At 39.0% G+C, this 24,137-nt stretch overlaps 1 non-coding gene and 1 pseudogene across 2 annotated transcripts in view; both read right to left on the bottom strand.

Annotated features, from left to right (window-relative positions):
* LOC101131975 (ras suppressor protein 1-like) overlaps positions 1-24,137 on the bottom strand; it is a 125,605-nt pseudogene that overhangs the window by 80,381 nt on the left and 21,087 nt on the right. Inside the window, exon 2 of the transcript XR_004071595.3 lies at positions 4,884-4,890. The product of XR_004071595.3 is annotated as a ras suppressor protein 1-like (transcript). The remainder of the gene's footprint in view (positions 1-4,883; positions 4,891-24,137) is intronic.
* Positions 8,522-8,628, bottom strand: LOC115936065 (U6 spliceosomal RNA). The gene has a single exon (XR_004071650.2). It is a non-coding gene; the product is annotated as a U6 spliceosomal RNA (small nuclear RNA).

Below are 24,137 nucleotides of genomic sequence, written 5' to 3'. Positions count from 1 at the left end.
ACCACACTTTTTACTGATGTTGGGCCGGATGTGGTGGCGATTAAGGGCAAGAGCGAGCGGCGGGGGCTGGGGCTGGGGAAGGGCGAGTGGGAGGAGCAGCCTGTCTCTTAAAAGGTGGCTGCAGCCATGCAGAGGCTCTCTGCCACTGCTGTCAAGGGCGTGACAAGCCTGGAGCGCCAGAGAGCCTTCACTCAGCTGGTCTACCACCAAAGACTCTTAAGTCATCCACTACAGGGATATCAGAAAGATGCACAGAGCTGCCTCCCGGGGCCACGCCTGGAAGCTTGCAGGGGATGATGTGAAGACGAGGACCATCGACCTGAACATAAAAGATGTGAAGAAGAGGCGCCGTGCCCTGCCTGAGCTGGGGCTGCAGGAGGAGGTGACAGCTGTGGGAGGATCGCCCCTTCAGCGCGGGGTGTGGTGGGTGCCCCCGGGACAAAGGCAGCAGGTGGAAGAGTGGGTCGGCAGCGGGGCGGAAATCTTGGGCCCCGGTGTCTGGGCCTTCTTCTTGGGCAGGCCCCCCAGGCCTGGGATGGGGGCGCCCTGCAGGGCAGAGGGACAAGGCCACCTTAAAATCAACCCCAAACTTTGGCTGCCTTCTCCTTCACTCCCACTGAGGCTGTTGGAAACGCTGGCTGCAAGGGAGGCTGGTTTTGAGGCTGGCCAGTCAGGAGGCCGCCTAAGAGGCTCTCTGAGAGGCATACTGGGAGGCTGGCCATGCCATTGGTGGCATGGGAGGCTGATTCTGAAGCTGGTTGGCTAAGCAGCTGGCTAACAGACTTACCTAGAGGCTGGCTGGAAGGCTGGCCAAGGCCCGGGCTGCATGGGAGGCTGGTGTACTGAAGGACTCTCTTGAAAAGTAGCATAGAGGCTTGCTGAGAGGCTGGCTCACTGGGAGGCTGGCCTAGAGCCTGTGGGAGAGGCTTTCTGAGAGGCTGCCATAAACGCTTGCTAAAAGGCCTGCTGAGATCCTGGCAGGCTGAATCTGGCTGAGTCTGAATGCAAGTCTGGCTTGTTAGGAGGCTGGCCTAGAGGCTGGCTGCATGGGAGGCTAACCGAGAGGCTGGCAAGGAAACTGGCAGAGTGGCAGATTATCTGGCTGTGCAAGAGGCTTGCTGGATGGCTGTTAAAAACGCTGGCTGCATGGGAGGTTGGTCTGGAAGCTGGCTGTCTGGGAGATTCGCTTAGAGACTTTCTGAAAGGCTGGATCGGAGGCTGGCTGTCTAGGAGGCTGGCCAAGAGCCTGCGGGAGAGGCTGTGTGAGAGACTGCCTTAAATGCTTCCTAAAACGCTTGCTGAAGAGTCTGGCAAGATGAATGTGACTTGGAGGCCTGGTGGCAGGCCGGTTTTTTGGAGGCTGGCCTAGAGCTTGGCTGCATGGGAGGCTAATCAAATCACGAGTCTTCTGGCAGGGGAAGAGGGTTGCTGGAATGCTGTTCAGAATGCTGGCTGCATGGGAGGCCAGTCTTCAGGCTGGCTGGCTAGGAGGCTGACACAGAGGCTTGCTGGGAGGCTTGCCAAGAATTAGTTCAACCATCGAGGAAGGCAGTGTGTTGACTCCTCAAAGATCTAGAAGCAGAAAGACCATTGACCCAGCAATCCCATTGCTAGGTATATACCCAAAATAATATAAATCATTATATTATAAAGAGACATGCACATGTATGTTCACTGCAGCACTATTCACAACAGCAAAGACATGAAATCTACCAAAATGCCCATCAATGTTAGACTGGATAAAGAAAATGTGGTACATGTGCACAATGGACTATCATGCAGGCCTAAAAAGAAACAAGATCATGTCCTCTGCAAAGACATGGATGGAGCTGGAAGCCATGATCCTCAGAAAACTAATGCAGGAACAGAAAATCAAACAACACATATTCTCACTTATAAGTGGGAGCTGAATGATGAGAACACACAGATCCATGAGGGGTAACAACACACAATGGGACCTGTTGTGGGGGCAGGAGGAGGGAGAGCATCAGGAAGAATAGCTAATCAATACTGGGTGTAATATCTGAGTGATGGGTTGATCTGTGCAGCAAACCACTATGGCACATGTTTACCTATGTAATAAACCTGCATATCCTGTACATGGACCCCAGAACTTAAAAGCTGAAGAAAAAAAAAATAAAGAAACTTTAGTGCTGTCCAGGGATGCACACTGAACAGAAAAAATGGCATGATGCTTGTGATTTGCTTTATAATATTCCTGTAAAGATAGATAAACAGATAGATGAACAAAATGTAGGACAATCTTGATCACAGAAATTGAATAATGGGTATTTTAGTGTTACTTTTACTATTTTCTCTACTTTTAAATAGGTATACAAATTGTAACTAAAAGATAAATATATTAATCCCTGCTTTGAAACCACATACAAACAGTACTCTGAAAAGAGTCAAGCAATTTACATGGTACTATATGGATCTCCCTCGCACCTCTGTATGTAACATTTAAATATTTTGCAACTGGCCAGGCACGATGGCCCATGCCTGTAATCCCAGCACTCTGGGAGGCGGAGGCAGGTGGACCACCTGAGGTCAGGAGTTCAAGACCAGCCTGGTCAACATGGTGAAACCCTGCAGGAGAATTACTTGAGCCTGGGAGGCAGAGTCTGCAGTGAGCCGAGATGGCGCCACTGCACTCCAGCCTGGGTGACAAGAGCAAGACTCCATCTCAAAAAATATAAATATAAATAAAATAAAAGATCTTCTTTCTTAAATTCTTACTTCATGTTATTAGCACCAAATCTGAAGGGCTCCATTACAGAAACTCTTTGAAATAAGAAACAAATGTATTTTTGAGAAACCACACAAGATGTAGTAATTATCATAGCTGTTAAAAGGATGTGCTCATAAACAAATAACAGTAAAGGATTAGAGGCTTTCAGTCACACCAGGAAGTGATATTAATTATAATTCTTCTGTTAATTCTGAAAGAAAGTATATAAACCTACTTCTAACAAACTTCCCATAAAACAAAACAACAAAACTCTTGGAGTTGAGAATGAAAAGCAGAAGTTCTAGAAAAGCAGAAGTCCTAGAAGTTCTAGATAGCAAGCAACTGTGGAACGCAGCACACTGCCTTCTGCACTGCCCAGTTTCTGGCACCTGACTCACAGGTGCCAAATGGCTGCAGGATTACGACGTTGGAAGTAGTGAATATTTCCTCAATACTTGCAGTGGTTCATAGCAATGAAAAATCTAAGATTTCCTCTCTGCCTTTCAGGAGCTTTAAGGGAAGCAGCAAATACTACTAGCTTCTCACAAGTGGTTACGTTCCAAGATCCACCTAAAGCCATGAGCAGTACAAAGAGAGCCAAGCTTTTATTGTTTAGAAGTAAATGATTAATAAACTGTTATTAATAAACTATTGTTTTAGCTATAATAGCCAAAATATTTTCCAATGGCCATATTATGTGAGCAAAATAACTCGACAGTCTCCTCCTTCTATGAGAAAGAAGTAAGCTTGCTTGGTGGCAAGGGTCAATGATTCTATTAGGTTTAGCTGATTCTTTATCTTTTTTTGTTAGGGGCAGGGTCTTACTCAGTTGCCCAGGCTGGAGTGCAGTAGCCTCAAACTCCTGGGCTCAGGCAATCCTCCCATCTCAGCCTTCCGAGCAGCTGGGACCACAAGCACATGCCACTACACTTGGCTAATTGTTAATGCTTTTGCAGAGATGGGGTCTCACTCTGTTGCCTAGGCTGGTCTCAAACTCCTGGCCTAAAGCCATCCTCCTGCCTCGGCCTCTCAAAGTGCTGGGATTCCAGGTTTGAGTCACTGTGTCCAGCCAGGTTTAGCAGGTTCTTTTTACCATGCTCAATTTCCAAAAAAAACAGGAGGGCAGAGGTGAGGCCTCTCATGCAGATCCTTCTTCTCAGGTGTCATCTCCTCACGAATCCTAGTGACATCACAGTGGTATCTCTAACGATAAACAATGTTCACCACCTGACCTATTTTATTGCATGACTTAAAAATATAATGATTTGAAAAGTGGGAGAGACTCTTTATTGATCACTGGCTGATTTATAATCAAGTATTAGGGGAGATCAAATATCACAAAAAGTAATGAGGAGTAGAAACTTAAAATTTTCAATTTTTTCAATATATGAATTTTTAGAGACTTAAAGTAGTATAAATAGTTAAAAACTAGGTACATGAATCCTGCAAGTAACATACAAACAGTGACCTAAGTTTGTAGTTGCCAACTGAGTTGCACCTAAAAGCTGGTCTTTGAAGACTCAGCGAGTGCCACGCACCCCACTTCAAATCCATAGGGATATAAAACGTCTGACACACGCTGAATATGGTAACGACATGACATAATAAGTAATTAGAAGCTCCCAAAGGGGTTCTAGCACAGAATAAGCGCTAAATAAAGTAATAAATAATAAAAAAAACAAGAAAAATGCTTAGTACCTTAATAAAGTAGTAAATAATAAAAAATGACAATGATAATAACAAGGAAGATGCTTAGTACCTTAAAGATACCTGACAGTTATTTGTTAAGTGGAAAAGTGGATAAATAAATAAAAAACATTTTTTAGGAAATTCTGTTGGAAAAAATGCAGAAATTCAATAGGGACAGCTCTACTGTATTATGAGCACCTTAAAGACCCAGACTATGTGTATTCCATCTTTGTCTCCTGCAACTTGCAAAACCTAACTTATCGTTTGATAATTTATCCTTTGATAAATATATAATAAAGATGTGCTCATACAGTTCATATTGTACCATGCATTGTGTCACATTTAGGTATCACAGTAGCATTTTTGTTACTGTGAAAAATGTTTGTAATTTTATTATAATTTGTTGAGCCTAGAGTTAAGCTATTTGAATATTTATAATGATAATATTTTGGCTATTAGAAACAGAGTATCTTGTTGTAACAAAATTACTATTAACACACTAATTATCCAGCAGATAGAACAACATATCTTGTTCTAATGAAGTAAATATATCTTATTTGGTTTCAGCTTGGAATGAAGTTGATAATAGTGAGAACTTGTTGGTACAAGACTATGTAACATAACCTGCACTTCTCAACAAAAAATTGCTTTTCTGACTTCTGCACTCAGTAGGTATCTTTGGAAAATAATCTCCTGTTGGTACTGAGGCACCCTGGCTAAATTTTGTAATTCTTGTTGACATTTGTTCATGGTGCCAGAAAAGTATTATTAAGTATTATTGACTATTCTAAAGATAGTTACTTTTCTTTAAGACAGAGTCTCGCTCTGTCACCCAGGCTGGAGTGCAGTGGCATAATCTCGGCTCACTGCAAGCTCTGCCTCCCGGGTTCATGCCATTCTCCTGCCTCAGCCTCCCGAGTAGCTGGAACTACAGGTACCCACCACCAAGCCCAGCTAATTTTTTTGTATTTTTAGTAGAGACAGGCTTTCACTGTGTTAGCCAGGATGGTCTCAATCTCCTAACCTTGTGATCCACCCACCTCGGCCTTCCAAAGTCCTGGGATTACAGGCGTGAGCCACCGCGCCTGGCCAAGATAGTTACTTTCTTAGTGACACAAGTCACTATGTCACAAAGTTGATCCTTGAATAAGGGTTTTCACTGTAGGAGCCCACTAACAGACAGATTCTTCTTTTCCTTTGGCACTGCAAGATAGCAAGACAAATCTCTCCTCTGCCTCCTCCTTATCAGACTACTCAATGTGAAGGCAATAAGAATGAAAACATTTATGTATAATAATTCACTTCCACTTAATAAATAGTGAATATATTTTTTCCTCCTTATAACAGTTTTCTTCGAGTTCACTTTATTGTAAGAATACAGTATATAGTACATATAAAATCGAAACTATGTGTTAATTGACTATGCTTTCAGTAAGGCTCCAGGTCAACAGTGGACTATTAGTAAAGGTTTGGAGGAGTCAAAAGAAACAGATTTTCATATGAAGCAGATTTTCAGCTGCATGGGGGATCAGCACCCTAACTCTCATATTGCACAAGACTCCATTGTAATTAATTCTCATTTACTAAATGCAAACCGTTTATTGTAAAAATTAAATAGAGCCCAGAAGTTCAATACCAGCCTGGGCAACATAAGGAGACCCTGTCTCTAAAATACATAAATAAATAAAACCACGTTTCTTCATAGGTTATTGTGGGAGTTCAATCAGGCTGGTGGGAAACATTTTAAGATGAAGTTATAGGACATAGACACAAATCTTCTTGGAATGCCAAAGGTTTTGTAAAAGTCTCAAGATAGGGTTATGGCTGAAAGCAGCCTAATCCTTACCTTGAGTAAGCAGCTTAAAGTGGGTACAAAGAAAGGTAGAGTAGTTTATCCAAATAGCTTGTTTACTCATGTGGTCTTAAGACTACCCTTTGATCACCCACAGGCAAGATGGCTCTCCTGGGGTAGGGGCACCCAGATTAATTACCCACAGGTGTGTTGGCTCAAAGCCTTTATCATTAAAACTTTGCTAATAAATGCCCACAGGGCCGGCTAGCCAGGGCTGTGGCTGCTGACTCTTTTACAGCACCTTCCTTGGTGCCTGTAATCCACTCAGAACCCTTGCTGCTCCTTCACTGAATATTGGTGTCTGGGTATGTGTCTCATCCGTCATGCAGCCGGGGTCTGTGGGACAGACCACCGCAAGTTATAATATTCAAATGTTACGGTTTTCTGTTATTAATTCCTACTTTTCATTATTAGATGGTCAATTCTTTGTGGCTTCTAATTCAGGGCGTGTAAGCTACTTTAAAATCTGTAATAATATTTATAAATATATTAATTCATTAAATTGGATAACCTGATCATCCCCTATTACTGAGCTCATCAATCACACTAAGGGTTATACATTTTATAACAAGCCTAAGTTGTTATGACAATTGAAGAAACATACAATATACAAACTTAAACATTGCATTACTTATTTATACAAAAGTATTATGTAGGATTTTAGGGACCATAACTAAACAAATATTTTTTCAGATAATATTTTTTGAGATTATAAGCTACCTACAACTAAATTCTTAACTAATTCTGAATTATAAACTAAAAAATTTAAATCAAAGCTATATATATATATATGTATATACCCACATATATGTATATATGTAAACACATGCTATTTACACATTGCTTTTTGAATTGCTTTTTTGTGATCAGTAGTTCCATAATCTTATGGTAGCACCACCAAGAGTAGTTTACTATCAGAGGTCTTACCTGGATTGCTATTTTGAGGATTTTTAGATATCTGTCATATATATTCCAAAAGTTGTTGATGAATGCTATGTATAAAAATGTAATAAATAAAATTACTATTTTAACACTGATATAAAAAACATTTACCAAATTTATTAAGTTATTAGGGTATTTCAGATAATATCAGAGCTAACATCAGAACATTACTTATTTCATAGACTTTGAGTTTGTAAGCTCTATGAACTTACTAAGCTTTTAATTAAAGAAGAAATAAAGTAAGATGAAATACTCATGAATTGAGGGCAGTCTAACTCAGTAAATTAACTAGAGTTAGCTTGGCATAACGGAAAATGCCCCTAACTCAGAAAAACTCCTAGCATGGTAACCAACAGGTATTTTTTCTTGAACAACTTGCTTCTCTTAGGCTCAATGTCTTCTAAAAATGAGGATTTTAGAGCCTTATTTCACTAGGTTATTATAAGGATTTAACAAGATAACATTTTTAAAATACTCTGAGAAATAGTGAGGCAATGAAATAATTTGTTCTTGAACCTTATTGCTGAAACTATTTTAAAATTCCCAATAAAACCCAATGTGTTGGCCTGGTGCAGTGGCTCATGCCTGTGATGCAAGCACTTTGGGATGCTGAGACAGGGGGATCACTTGAGCCCAGAAGTTCAAGACCAGCCTGGGCAACATAGGGAGACCCTGTGTCTACAAAAAATAAATTTATTTTTTTTAAAAAACTGTTTATTCATAGGTTATAATGTTCAAATGTTACAGTTTTCTGTTATTAATTCCTACTTTTGGTTATTATTAGATGTTCTATTCTTTGTGGCTTGTAATTCAAGGCATCCAAGCTATTTTATAATTTGTAATGAAATTTATGAATATATTAATTATTAAATTGGACAATCTGATTATCCTCTATTACTGAGCTCATCAGTCACACCAAGGGAAGAAAACTAATAGATGTCAGCATCTGGCTTGGACTACTACTACTCTTTCTCTACCTCCCTAAACTCTGAACCAACAAATCTTTCTTAGAATGATGCTTAGTCACTATGCTCATTTCCAGCTGCTGTGGAAGACAAAACCCTACCTTTATTTTTTGTAAGTTCCACAAAGAAGATGCCAGTTGGTATTTTCTCATTGGCCTACTAACAACATATTGCACACAAGATCCTATGTGTTACCACATCTCATTTCATAGATCACCTTACATAAATATTTTTCGTATGAAAATCACAATTGCAATACTGGCTGTCACCCATTTTGCTTTGACTCACACCATTTCCTTGGAGCTAGTTAGAAAGTAGTCAAATGTCCTTTTGGGGACTGCGAGAAATATGCAACACTTCACAGATTTCTGTGTCATCCTTGTGCAGGGACCATGCTGATCTTCTCAACATCGTTTCAATTTTAGTATATGTACCCCTGAAGCCAGCACAAATCCCTACTTTTATATGTGAAGACTGATCAGTGATGGATGAGGCTTAGCTCTGTTTAATCTAAGCAACCTACTTGAGATAGAGTGAAGTCTATTGAATGGCTTCATGGTAATGCAGAATTTGAAAATATTTTAAAAACTCGAGATAGAGATGCAAGTAGCATGGGAGATTTTTAACTTTTGGGAAAAAAAGAATCACTTGAGGGGACAACCACAAGTTGGAACCCACTACAACTTTGGAAAGATGACATGCGATCTTACAGAATAAGATGAGACCTTCCACTACCTACAAAATGGTGCTACACGGGATATAAAGTGCCAGGGATATAGATCTGGTAACAAAATAAAAATGGAACTCTAATTCCTTCCTGTAACATTATTTCAACCTGACTTACAGTTTTAAACTGTCACAACCAATATTTGCTAGAGAAAACAGAAAAAAGTCACTCAAAGGATAACTTATGAAGGTCTAGGCCAAGTTCAGGCTAAGATGTGGGTTTCACATCAGGTTTTGAGTGGGAGAAGGGTCAATTTGCTCACTATGTGTGTGGCAAAAGATAAAAGTCCTAGCTGCCAGAGCAGGGTGCTGGTACTTTGGAAACAATGGCTGAGAATATGTAGGTGAACTTTAAAAAACTGTAATAAATTTGAAGTCTACATATGGATCACCATAAAATCTGTGTTAGTAAGGGCACCTGGTTGCAAAGGTCAGTCATTACCAGACTGCAGGAACAGTTTCAATGGCAACGATGCAGCAACAGAATCAATGGAAACAACAAAATGAAGAGAATGGCCATTTCCCCCCCAATCCTTCTGACTTACACAAAATGAATCTCTTCCTTGTACTTAAGGAACCCGTTAGATTCTTTTTAAAAATTCAAGTATTAAGGTATGGAAGACAGCCCCCAGGGGACACTATCAGGTTTTCTGGTAAAGTAGACATTTCAAGACCCAAATAACTAATTAGAAAAATCAAAATTGTGACACTATGTTTATCCCATGCATAGGGGTTATACTTAAAATCAAGTACACAACATTAGGATCCCTAGGGATAAAGCTGTTGAAAGTTCTAAAATAAAGAATCCTGGACCCATTATTCCTTCTAACTAGTCTAGCTTTTTGACTAGTTTCTGGCCGATGAAGTGAACTAACTCACTGTCATTCAAAAATTACCTGAAACAAACTATAAAATCTCACCTAGTCTTTAAATGTAAACACAGATTTTAAGTCCACAAGCAACAGCATAACGTTCTGCAGTCATTCCACATGTATCTTCAGCACAGATGTCAACATTTTGCTGAAGAACCATGCCAACTATCTCTCATGCTCCATGACATATGGCAAGCATGAGGGCTGTGCTAAAATAACAAAGAGTTAACTTCATTGTTAGGAACAGAACCAATTTAATATGTGCCTGTCAGTGTAGAATTAACCATTTACATGTACTAACAAACATAACTATCTTGAGTGCTCAAGTGTTTATCCTTGTAAATCACCACCAAGGCTAAAAGGAAGGGGCAAAAAGACTCATGTCCCACTGGAATATGGCATACTAGAATCGGCTAACATAAAGTCCTTTGAGGGGCAAAGACTTATGCTTTGTTCACTAACCTAAAAGAGGCAAAGATTTAAGTGAAGAATTATCTATTTCTTCCTTATTCTGACATAATATTTTGTACTTCAAAATCAGCTAGAAGTCAGACAAATAAGAGCAATCTGAAAGCTTAAAACAGTATTAGGAATAATGATATTAGTAGTAGTTATAGTAAGTTTACTTAATGATGCTGACAAGAATGTATGAAACACTGAATTAAATGCTGTTGATATTTATAATGTTACTTCAACACAATCGTCCTTAAAGGACATATTATTATTCTCCTTTTCATATAGAAAATCATAGTTGGTATTAACTAATGTTTGCAAGGTCACACCTATCAAGTGAGGAAGCTAGAAATTAAATTTAGTATTGTGTGAATCAAAAGCCTATCTCTTTTCTCTTTATCACTCACCTATGGCTTATCTTAATTAACTAAAATGTTAATCCAATTAAAGATGTCTTTCTTCCCTCTACCCATACAAATTAAAAATAAAAATACACTATGAATAAAAAAGAAAAAAATAATAAATTCACAGTATCTGGTGATAGCAATTAATAGTCACATAGGGATAACCTAAAATTAATACTCTTCAAAGAAAACAAAGCAAACAATCATCCTAAAGACAAAATGATTTTAAACTCCTATTTCTATTTAATATTGCTTTTTTTTTTTCTATGAGACAGAATCTCACTCTGTTACCCAGGCTGGAGTGTGGTGGCACGATCTCAGCTCACTGCAACCTCTGCCTCCCGGGTTCAAGCGATTCTTGTGCCTCAGCCCCCCAAGTAGCTGGGACTACAGGCATGTGCCACCATTCCCGGCTAATTTTTGTATTTTTAGTAGAGATGGGGTTTCACCATGTTGGCTAGGCTAGTCTCAAACTCCTGGCCTCAAGTGATCCAACCACCTTGGCCTCCCAAAGTGCTGGGATAACAGGCAACAGCTACCGTGTCCAGCAAATATTGCATTTTTTTAAAAGTGTATAAAAAAACGGAAGTTAGAAAAATACTATAAAAGTGTTAATCATTCAATATTGAATTACAAAGTAAACTTAAAAAAGTTCATACTTCTTAAAACTAATACAGAACCACTTTAGCTTATGGAAGATAATGCAACCAAAAACATCAGATTACACATAAGAATCAATCAATATAATAAGAGAAGTCCTACTACATACTGCTCTTTATGTTGACCAGTCCAAATAATTGCTTTTCTTCTGATAATTTGTGTTGATATGTTTCACTATAATCTAATAATTTTAAGTAAATATTAATTTAATATTTCTGACTTGGGTGTTATTTCTCTAGAACACTATTCAAGTGTTTTTTAATAAAAAAAGAACTACTATACCATTTAAACTTATTAACTGCATTTGCATTTTTTTTGTCTGTAAAAATTCCACAATTTGCTCACATCTTTTCATTATGGCCAGTAAAAGTGGTGTGAGGCTAGCCTGTAAAACAGTAAAACAATTTATAATTCATGAAATTACATATTTCTCAGCTGAACTGAATACTTTATATAATATCCTATGAACTTAAACACATAAAACATAAAGTCAATCAATAGCAATCCCTTCCTTCTCCCTTTTCTGTGCTTTCTCATGCACTGCACCTTACCTTGTTTCAGCCTCTGCATCACCAAATTAACTCTGGTTATCTCCAAAAATCATTATATTGTAATGATTTTATGGTTTCTCTTCTAAACCAGGAGCTTCTTGAGGGCAAGGGCCGTATCTTTTATCTCTATATCCTTAAACCCTAAGACATAGTAGTAAATATTTTGTTTTTGACTAAATTAGTAATCTAAATTATTACCTCTAGAGCAGTGTTTCTTAAACTATATTCTAAAAGATAATTACCTTACCAGAAGTAATGTACCCCAACAGATTCCACCATTATCTATGTTGAAGAAATATTATAAAACTGTGAATTAAATGTCCATTATTCAATAAATGACTTGAACTTTGCCTAATCCTTATTTGACAATATATTTTTGTGGCAGACATTAACATTTGACAAATTAGAATTTCAGGGATACAGTTTTGAAAGCTTTGCAAGAAAAATGGAGGTTTCCTCTGGGTGATACAAACTCGCTTGATTCTCTTCTACCAATAATCCCAAGATCCCAGATGCCAATGTCAGGCACATCTTCTCTAAATGGGTCACTAAGGAAGTGGCTCTAAATTAAAAGAGTTTGGCTTCAAATGAACTTTGATTGCTTATTATTAAATAATAATGGGGTTTCTCCTATTACAAGACAACAGAATTTTATCTCAGCTATTAGAAATTCAGTATAAAAGTTTATTCTCAATTATAATAATCATCCTAGGATCCTAATGCATATCTTTTTAAAATGCAATAATCCATTTTTATTCTGGTTTCTATTGTAACTGCTACTTAATTTTTGGCAAAATATCAAAAATATTAATAAAATGGCTTATTAATTAAAGTTCTAATTCATCTATGTGGATTAGCATAATATAAGTCACTAAATCATTTGAATTTTAAGGGACGATTCTGAGGAGAAGGATATAATATTTTCTACAATATGCACAACCTATTCAAATACAACCATGATTAATACAAAAAGGCTTAAAGTCATTCTAATAGAAGATGATTATTTATGGTTTATATACAGAAAAATCATTGTTTAAAAAATCTTCTAAATTCTAGAAGTAGCCCATTATTAATGAATTAATGTAAAATATAAACTATATATTATAAACAGCTATCAACTGTCTTGAATACCTTGAAATCTCTACCAAAACATACTATGAGAGAGGAATTGATAACTGAAATATTTACAGAGGCAAAAGAGGTAAGTTGAGGAAGTGACGTAACTAGGTGGGCACAGTAGCAAACTGGAAACATATGCTTTGTGTAAAGTTAGAACGTCTTCATAGCATACCAAACAGTCATATGGGCTCAAGAGACACCAGATTCAATCCTTTAAGAGGAAATCCAGATTTCTGCATGTCTCCTACATTTTACATGTTGACTCAATTTATGCAGGCAAATTTTGCTTTCCTGTAGTTTTACACTAATTGGAAAGAAAAAAAAACTTGGGTAAGAAAGAATATTTGAAAAAGTTTTACCTTTAACAAATTCAAATATTTATCATAAATGCACAGAAAAGCCACACTCTCTGGTAATTCTTGTAAAAATATTAATATTTAAAGTAAAATCTTAGGAAATTAAGTTCTTTCAAATCATTTTCATTCAAGGAATGTTTGAGCTTCCAAATATAAAAAACCTTACATATGTTAATGTTAAAACAAATGGATTTCAAATATTTTGAAAATAACATTGGTTAACGTCCACCTTGTTTTGCACTTTGATGACTGCACCATGGGACAGCAGTTTTGCCACCACTGACAAATTCTCACTATAAACAGTATAATGGAGAGCCGTGTTGCCATACACATCTACAATATTTAGCTCGGCACCAGAATCTATGAGAATATTTGCACAAGCCTCCCTCTGGCATTGTAGAGCCTGTCAGTATTAAAACAAGAAGTAAATTATAAATTATAGGAAACAAAAATAAATATTCCACAGGTTTCACAAACTAGTTGTATTTCAATGAGATAAATTCATTTTTATTCTTTGTATTTAAACCAAATCCATCTCCTGCTGAAAAAACTGGCTACGATTTACCTTCATCAGAGGTGTCCAGTTTTCGCCATCAAGACGTCAAGCTGGCACTTTCTGTCTACCAGAAATGTTACTACTTCCGCATGGCCATTGACACAGGCCCAGTGTAGAGCAGTCCTACGAGAGTGAGAGGACTTTTAGGCAAAGTATAGTCCACTGTCTCAAAACATACAACGATTTATGTAATTGTAAACATTAAATACCATGCTCTTTCTCTGCCTTCAAAAGAAATATTTAATATTCTCCTGAAGAAAGTACAACATTTGTTGACTCTTATTACTCACTGCATTAATGAAAGAGTGGCCTATTTGAATAGAAAGAGTTTGGCCTTTGGATTCAGTTCAACTTGGGCTTGAATATTACTTTAAGGAGTTTCACTTTCTAGCTGTCACTTAAACTTTCTGCACCTCGATTTTCTCATCAATAAAATGAAGATGAATACAGCAGTTATCTCACAGGACATCACTGTGATGCCTCAATAAGAATCTACGCAAAGTATTTTGGAGAGTTCTTAGCACATGTAACAGCTCAGTAATTGTTAGATATAATTATTACTACTACTTAACAAAGGCAACATTTTAAGTAAAAGGTGCAATTATGCCTGCTTTGTGGTGTGCTTTAAAGGTTAGAGATAACACGGTATTTTAATGATTCTAAGATGCTCAGTTTCTCATATTTTAACATTTCTGACATTGAAATGCCACTTATAATTCATTATTTATTACAACTATATTTAGCAGAAATTTAAACAATCTTTTATTGGTGCATAAAATAAGGAGGCATCACACAATTCACAGTGCCTTCCAAGAAGTGGAATACGGTATATACAACAGGACGATGGCAGTCCTAGTCACAGGATTAACACTGAAAGAAATTTTAACTTTTAAGAGTACTACACAAAAAGAGAGTTGAAATAAAAACAACTGTTTAATATTTAATATTAAATTAATATTTAATAACTTCTTTAATATTTTAAAAACTTCAAGCCAAAGAAAACTTGGGATTCAAATAAATAGGTATGGCTCATTTTATTCTGTATTTAGATTTACAGACTGTAAGTAAATTCATATTTAAATTTATAGAACGCATGTAAATTAGATATTTCCAATGATTAATATTACTCTTTAAAGCTGTTATAAATGTCCAACATCGTGGGTGGTAGTTATCATTTACTAGTTTCCCACTTCAGAATTGTTTTTGTTTTAAAGATGAGAGGGAAAGCTTCAACTGAGATTCAGTCCTAATACTCCAATTTTAAATCTCTCACTTTGCTCAGGCTGAGCAGGTAAATGTGAAATTTTTAAGGATGAAAAGGTCTTCAGAGTTAATAGGATGTCTCTTCTACATAATAGGCATTCAGCTTACATGTGATAAATGGATTAAAAGAATGGATCAATACAGTTGGGAAGTTCAATATCTTAAAAAACTGCTATAAATAAAGCACTTATATTTGCTATTTTATTTTTCTAATAATTACACTAAAATGATTAATCTATAATTATTGACATATACATAAGTCTATATATGTGTCTAATAAAATGTATATGTAAATCAATAACCACAGATAAAAGATTCTCTTCTGAAGATGCTAAAAGTTCACAGAATATACTAATCCACAAAAAAATTATAGAACATGAGAAATTATTTTTATCTGTGAAAAATTCATATTCCTGCACTTCTCAAAAATTATTTCATCAATAACAAACTTACTAACAGCATTGTACATGCTCAATGCAGAAATCAAAGATAATAAAAAGGAAAAACATTTAAATTTAAACAAAGGCCCTCAAATAATAAATTTTATCATATTTCGTACATAATTTCAGATAACACAAGACCATAGTCTGTATGTGTAATCAAACTGAACTTTACCTTCACTTGATACACCAAAATATATTTTCAAATGTCAACATACTTCTGTATATATTTCTACCTTGAGTGGTCACATATTATCCCATGCTGTAAACTCACTGAAGTGTATTTATAAAAGCCATTATATCGATTCTTCTTAATACATTGATATTTTAAGCAGTGCTCAGAAAAGAAATTGTGTGTATGTTTCACTATTTTGTAAAAACATTTTAGTATAATAGAATTGATCACTAACAGGCATAAACAGTTTTTAAATATGGTACTTACCATCAAATTGTCTATTGAAAAGTCATCTGCAACTTAAACTTTAAGGAGCACTATAAATATCACTGCTCTTTATACTCACAAACTTTGTGGACAGGAAACAGTATTTGAGTCCTCTTTTAACTTAAATGCCTTCTCTAACCAGGAACACTAAATATTGTTTTCTGTGTGCATAGGCCACTTACAGATCTTAAAAAAGGACTTTGCCCAATTTTAAATTAGAGGTCAAGTAGTTTTTTTAGATCTGCAATTTAGACCTCTAATTTATGTTGCCCAATTTTAAATTAGAGGGTTTTTTTGTTGATTTGAGTGAATTCTCTATAAAACGAAGATTTTTAAATCTAATATGTATACACACACGCATATACATATGTAGTAAATATTTTACAAGTATGCTGCCTTTTATTTTTTCTCATATGCACGGTGATTTAATTTTTGTTTTACTAAATTAACCTTCAGAATGCTTGCTTCTGAGCTTCTTAGAAAGGTTTTGTCAACATAAAAATATATCTGTGTGAACAGGCATTTTGTTTTCTTCTGGTATTTTTATCATTTTGTATATTAAAAACTTTGGAATTTTGTGGCATAAAAATCTAATTTTCTCCAAAAAGCAGGCATTTCACTTATGAAACTAGTTATTTTCCTACTAGTACAAAGTGTGACCATTATCAAGATCTAAATTCTTACATATATTTGGGTGTTTCTGGATTTTCTATTCTATTGTATCTATTTACCTGTTAGCAAACAGTTTGTGATTTTATTTATTTTATCTCATTTATTTATTTTTTGAGACAGAGTCTCACTCTGTCGCCTAGGCTGGATTGCAGTGGTGGGATCTCGGCTCACTGCAACCTCTGCCCACCGGGTTCAAGCAATTCTCCCGCCTCAGCCTCCCGAGTAGCTGGGATTACAGGCACCCGACATCATGCCCGGCTAATTTTTGTATTTTTGTAGAGACGGTGTTTCACCATATTGGCCAGGCTGGTCTTAAACCCCTGACCTCAGGTGATCCATCCGCCTCGGCCGCCCAAAGTGCTGGAACTACAGACGTGAGCCACTGCTGCTGGCCCATCTTGTGCAAATTGATAGCACATTTTGACATCCAGAAGGGCAAGACTTTTCTACTCAATTACAAAATATTTAAAATGTCATCACAGTAGTAAAAGACAGCCTGTGTAATTTAAAAAAAAACGTTAAAACGATAACTTTGCCGGGCGCGGTGGCTCACGCCTGTAATCCCAGCACCTTGGGAGGCCGAGGCGGGTGGATCATGAGGTCGGGAGATCGAGACCATCCTGGCTAACACGATGAAACCCCATCTCTACTAAAAATACAAAAAATTAGCCGGGCGCGGTGGCGGGCGCCTGTAGTCCAAGCTACTTGGGAGGCTGAGGCAGGAGAATGGCGTGAACCCGGGAGGCGGAGCTTGCAGAGAGCCGAGATTGCGCCACCGCACTCCAGCCTGGGCAACAGAGCGAGACTCCGGCTCAAAAAAAAAAAAAAAAAACAAAAACGATAACTTTATTTGGTTTATGTAAAACTGATAAAGAACTCGCATCTTGAGAAAAATGAGTCTTCTTAAATTCAAGAACATAAACCACCTTCCCACCTCAAAGTTTCCTTTCTAAGACCCCTCAGCAAAGAACATATTTACAGACATTCATTGATATCAAAATGGATATTGGACTTCATCCAAAGAACTTTTAGCCAAGAAGTTCATATAGGAATTATTTCATTATGCACCATTTCATAATGTATCTAACATTATCTTTTAAAACCTGTACATTAAAAGTAAAACCCTGTATGTACTTAATTTTGTGAGTTAAATCACTTTAAAAGTTTCTACACAGTGCTCTGTGAGAGGAAGTGGAAGTGAAGGAGAAAGCAGCGAAAGTTTGGGGTTGATTTTAAGGTGGCCTGGGCCCTCTGACCTGCAGGACGCCCCCATCCCAGGCCTGGGGGGCCTACCCGGGAAGAAGGCCTAGACCCTGGGGCCCAGGAGGGCCGACCTGCCGCCCGCCACTCCTCCACCTGCTCCCCTCGTCCCCAGGCCTCCCAGCACCCCATTCTTAAGGGGCGATCCTCCTACAGCCGCCTCCTCCTCCTGCAGCCCCGGCTCAGGCAGGGCCTGGTATCTCTTCGTCACATCTCTTTTGTTCAGGTCGATGGTCTTCCTCATGGTTATCCCCTCCAGATTCCAGGCTTGGCCCAGGGAGACAACTTTGTGGATCTTCCTGAGATCCCCACAGTGGATCACGCAAGAGTCCTTGTTGGTGTAGACCAGCTAACTGAAGGGGCTCGGGCGCTCCGGGCCCTTCACGCCCTTGCCAGCTGCGGCAGAGAGCTTCTTCACGGCTGCGGCCACCTGCTAGAGAGAGCCTGTGCCTCCCGCTCGCCCTTCCCCAGCCCCCGCCGCTCGCCCTCGCCCTTCTTGAGTCCCCACACCCGCTCCAACACCAGTAAAACTTGCTGTCTGGCCAAGCTCTTGGACACTACGGCTTCTCCTGGGAGAAATTCGCTGAGCAAAGCCATCAGGCAGCAGTGCATGCGCAGCTCAGCAGGCTGAGGAGCCACGCGCCCTGGCCGCCCTCCCCCGGGCACCGCATGCAGGTGGCACCTGCCGCTGAGGCGCTGTCGGGCTGGCCTCCTTGGAGCAGAACGTGGGAGACGCCCTGCCACACGGTCCGCTTGACATAGCCGCCCCTGGCCCCTCCTCGACCCGCGATCCAGGAGCTGGGCCCTGGCGCTGGGCACCGTGCAGCCTCCTCGATGGCGCTGAGCGTCGGTTCCCGCCCTCCTGCAGCTGGGGACCCACCCCTGACTTAGAATCCCTGGACGCTTCTGGCCCAAGGATCCGCGCTGCTGGTGGCGCTGACAGGGTCCGGGTTGGAGCCCCTGGTGCCGCGTGCCATGTTCAGATGAGAGCTGCACCTGAGTCCACTGTGGAGGCTGCAGGGCTGGGCCCAGACTGCTGAGGGTTTTCGAGTGAACCGCCCTACCACCCTGGGCTCTGCTCTTTCTTGGCCGGCGCTGGCAGCTCAGGCTCGCGACCTCTGAGCCCCGTACAGCTGCCGAGATGAGGCACTGAGGCAGATTCCCGCCCTCCTACAGCTGACGTCCCACCGCCTGACTTAGGCGCAGTGGCGGCGTCCGACCCTAGGGTGTGCCGCTGCTGGTGACAAGGACAGGTTCTGGGGTTGCCACTGCTGCTGCCACGTTCGAATACCAGCTGCAGCTGAGCCCACGGCGGAGGCTGCAGGGCTGGGCCCAGAGGGCCTGAGGGTCGCCGTGTGACACACGCCCTCCCTCTCTAGGCCCTGCACTTCCTTGGCTCGCGCCCAGAGCACTGGGTTGCGGGCTCTGGACACTGCAGACGCCAGGATGGGGCTGAGTGGCGGGTTGCTGTCCTGGTGCAGATATGGGGCGGACCGACTGACGTCAACGCTGTAGCAGCATCTGTCCCTGGTCCGCGCTGACTGGGCCCAAGGAGAAGAAGGAAGTTTAGGGTTGCTCGGCCATATTTGCCTGTTCGCCAAGTGCAGGTAGAGGCTAAAGCTCAGACAGCGGCACGGATGGCGGGTCCGTTTGACGGCTTCAGGTTGCTGAGTGTGCCCCCTGCTCGGCCCCAGCGTCCCTTCCTCATTCACCCGCATCTGGAATATGGTGGTGGCGCTGGGTAATCTGCAGTCATCCTGGATGTGGCTGAGCTGCGGTTCTCTCCCTTGGGCTGAAAGAGAGACTTAGTTGAGTAGAGCAGATGGAGAAAAAGTTAGATTGAACTCATCCTGCTTAAAGACTTGCAGGTTGGGTGCAGTGCCTCATGCCTGTACTTCCAGCGCTTTGGGAGACTGAGATAAGAGGATCACTTGATCCCGGGAGTTTCAGACCAGATTAGACAACACAGGGAGACTTCATCTCTACAAAAATAAAACAAATCAGCCAGGCATGGTGGTGCATGCCTGTGGCCCCAGCTACTTGGGAGATTGATTGTGGGAGGATCACTTGGTTCTGGAGGTTTGTGGGTACAGTGATCTGTGATTGTGTCACAAACAAGGAATGAGAGGCCTTGTTGCTCCACATCCTAGACAGATTTGACATTTGCAGTCTTCTGGATTTCTGTTATTATTTGGTTATTTCTGCCCCTGCATTTTAAGCCTAGGCAACACAGACTCGCTCTCTAAATAAATAACTTCTAGTCACTATATCATATCTATGTCGAATTCTTTACACACAAAGCTTGCAGAGTTGAAACTCCCAGCACCCTCTAATTATGTGATAGGGACCATGTGATTAAAGTGGGTGACCACGTTCTTGCTTTTGGTCATTCCAATAGGTATGCAGTGGTAGTTCATTACTGCATTTCCCTAAGGAAATATTATGTGGACCATCATTACATATGCTTATTTTTTATTTATATATTTTATTTGGTGAGATGCCTGTTACAGTCTTTAGTTCACTTTTTAATTGGGTTGTTTGTTTCTTATTATTCAATTTTAAGAACATTGGTATATTTTGGAGAAAATTCATTATTCAAATATGTTTTGCAAATATTTTCTTCCAGTCTGTGGCTTGTCTTCCCTTTCAATGGCTTTCACACACACAAAAAAGTGACATTTTAATCAAGTCCAACTTATCATATTATTTCTTTTAGGTACTGTAACTTTGGCGTTTTTCTAGAGATCATCAAACCCAAGAGAGTCTAGATTTTCTCCTGTTATTTTCCAGAAGTTTTATAGTTTTGTATTTGACATTTATGTCTGTGATTCATTTTGAGTTAATTTTGGTGAGGGGGTAAGATCTGATTCATTTTTTTTCACTTGTGGATATTCAGTTGTTCCAGCACCAATTTCAGAAGAAACCAATCTTTGTTTCATCATATTGCCTTTACTTTTCCATCAAAGATTAAATATATTGATTTGTCTCTATTTCTAAACTGTCTTGTTTCATTAATCTGTCTATTCTTTCATCAACATGATACAGCCTTGATTACCATAGCTTTACAGTTAAGTCTTGAAGTTGGGTAGTGCCTGTCTTTCCTCCAACTTTGTTCTCTCCTTCAATATTGTGTTAGCTATTCAAGGTCTTTTTCTTCTCCATATAAGCTTTAGAATTAGCTTTTCTATATCTATAAAATAATTTACTTCCATGTTGAGTAGAAGTGCATTGAATCCGTACATTGGGAAGAGCTGACATCTTGACAATATTGAGTTTTTCTATTCATTAATATAATGTATCTTCTCCATCTGTTCTTTTTTGATTTCTGTCATCAGATATGGACAGTTTATGAAATTACATAACTTCCTCTACCTTGACCAAAGAACAGTGATGAATTCCTCATTCTGCAGCCAACAAGTCACCTGTGGGAGCCATGTGTCTAAACATAGACAGGAGGGTAAGAAAATGATAGAGATCCTGGGAAACATAGGAAATTCATGAATCAGCAACTGTGTCTAAGTAACTCCTTTCCATATACCCAGTGCACCTGTTGCTTCAGCCAATACCTGCTGGTGTGGGCCGAGGATGCTGGTGCTCCTGGCTTTCCCGGCCCTGCCCCCAGGGCTACCTTCGGGTGTGTGCCTCTTGACCTTAGCGAGAATGTAGTTCTTTATCCCTACCATGGGTGAAATATTTTCACAAATAAATACTTTTTAAAATAATGTCAACTTTTATATTAGAGGTGCTGCGTGTACAGGTTTGCATGTGTCTTTTTGGCAGAGTGTTATATTTTCTTTCGGTATATACCCAGTAATGAGGTTGATAGTTCAACTAGTAGCTCTATATTACATTTTTTGAGGAATCTCCAAACTGCTTTCCATAGTGGCTAACCTGATTTACATTCCCAGTGACAGTGAATAGGAGTTTTCTATTGTCTGCAGCCTCGCCAGCATTTGTTAACAAATATTTATATATTTCAGGCAAAAATCATCTGTTACTTTTTATTTCAGCACATCCTCTGAAGAAGATAGTGTTTTTAACAACCAAAGATGATTCAACATTTCAAACATGTTTTTTTATTTTTCTTTTTCTGATGACATGTGGAACTTTCTGTCTGCCTCAGTTTAAGGTATAGGTTAAGAGCATTGTACCTTGAAGTGACCCATCTCAGTGGCCCCATGCAGTGTTCTGTCCCAGAACTCTTCACAAGCTTTTGCCCTGTGTGACCAGTGTGGAAAGGAGCCCCCCCAGATAGTGTTTCACCAGGCAAGTGACCAACTAAAGAATTACCACAATTATGTGTGACTGTTCTCAAGGTTCCCAAACATACAGAGGGGGACAGTTGCAGGTAATAAAGCTTTATTAAAGGCAGTAACATCTCAACCCAGCAGGAAACATATTGTGGGCTATGAGAACAGGTTACAATAAAGATTGAGGAAGAAAAATTCACTTTAATCAGATATTCGCCCCAAAATCCTCTTGCTCAAATATTAAATGTTCTTCCTGCACACGTGGCAATACCAGACTTGCAGAAAGCACACGTGGTGAGAGACAAAGCCTGCTGCCTATCTGTGAGCTTCAGTGCCCAATGAGACTCAGCAAGCTGTTCATCTCTTCTTTCTACACTCCTGCTTTTATTGCACAGTACATTTTCATATATGTTTTATTCCATTTTTCAATGTTGTATTCTATTGGTCTCTCAGACTAATGATGAAACAATATGACACAATTTTAATTTCCAAGTCTCTACAATATTTTACAGGGGAAGTCACTCTCTCAATTTTCAGACTTTTCATGGATATTTTGTTTGCTCTTCTATACAATAAAATTTCTATATTCAGAACACAGATGGTATCTACATTGGAGTTAAACTCAACTTGTTTAATTTTCGTTATTTATTTAAATTTTATTTTAACCTTAGGGGTACATGTGCAGGATGTGCAGGTTTGTTACATAGGTAAATGTCTTTTAGGGGTAAGGGTTGTTGCACAGATTATTTCACCACCCAGATATTAAGCCAAGTGTCCATTAGTTATTTTTCCTGATCCTCTCTTTCTCCCCACCTTCCACCCTCCAAGTAGACCCCAGTATGTGTTGTTTCCCTCTATGTGCCCACGTGTTCTCATCATCTATTTCCCACTTATATGTGAGAACATGCCATAGATGGTTTTCTGTTAATGCATTCCTTTACTAAGGATAATGGTCTCCACCTCCATCCATGTCCTTGCAAACATACATATACACCATGGAATACTATGCAACCAAAAAATCAGCTTATTAATTAAAGTACCTTTGATGTCTTAATAATGTTGACCCTGCCTAATCATGTAATGTCATAATTTTCATTTATACAAATCTATTTTGATGTTTTCAAGAAATATTTTGCAACAATTCCATACAAATTGATTTAAAATAATTGTTCATGAAATTTTGGCATTATCTGTTTTCCATCTCTGAACATGAACACAAGATAGTCTCATTAATTCAATTAACATAATTTATTGTGTTAATGAATTTCTTAATTCGATGACTCTCACTTGCATTTCAGGCATAAATGGAATTCCTAATGATCTAATATTTTAATGGGTTGACACAATGCTTTTTAACATTTAAAAATTTTACTTTCATATAATATGTTCTTATTATCTATAATATTCTATACAGCATCAAACAAGTAAAGTTATATCACTTTTATATATCCTTTCTAAAAACTATTGGGAATATTGGTTACCTTATAACTTTTAAATAGTTTAAGCGGTATTGGTATATTAATTAGTTCATGAGTAAAATTTTCTTCCGGACAATATAAATTTGGTGCTTTCTTTTGTGCAAAACTAATCTTAAATAAACGTTCCGTTTCTTCTATGAATACTACTTAATTTAGCACCTCTATCTCTATGGGGTAAATGACCTTAAACTATATATTCCTAGACTATATATGAGCCACATTTTAATGCTCATTCGCATTGAATCACACAATTTTGTTCCTGTTTTTCATTTTAATATATGACTTTAAATTCTTCTCTGCACGGAAACCTGTTGACACCTCCTTCTCAAGCTCTTTGTGTGGTCCCATCTGTTTACAATTCACTAATACTTCGGCTCAGGAATTTCGGGGTTAACTGAAAATCAGATTTTCAGCAGAGGCAGATCTCAGGGAAGCACGGAATCTGGTAAGACACAT

This window comes from Gorilla gorilla, chromosome 8 (assembly GCF_029281585.2).
Source record: "Gorilla gorilla gorilla isolate KB3781 chromosome 8, NHGRI_mGorGor1-v2.1_pri, whole genome shotgun sequence".
Lineage (NCBI taxonomy): Eukaryota > Metazoa > Chordata > Mammalia > Primates > Hominidae > Gorilla > Gorilla gorilla.
Note: the sequence above shows the minus strand (reverse complement) of the source record. Positions and strands in the feature narration are given on the sequence as shown.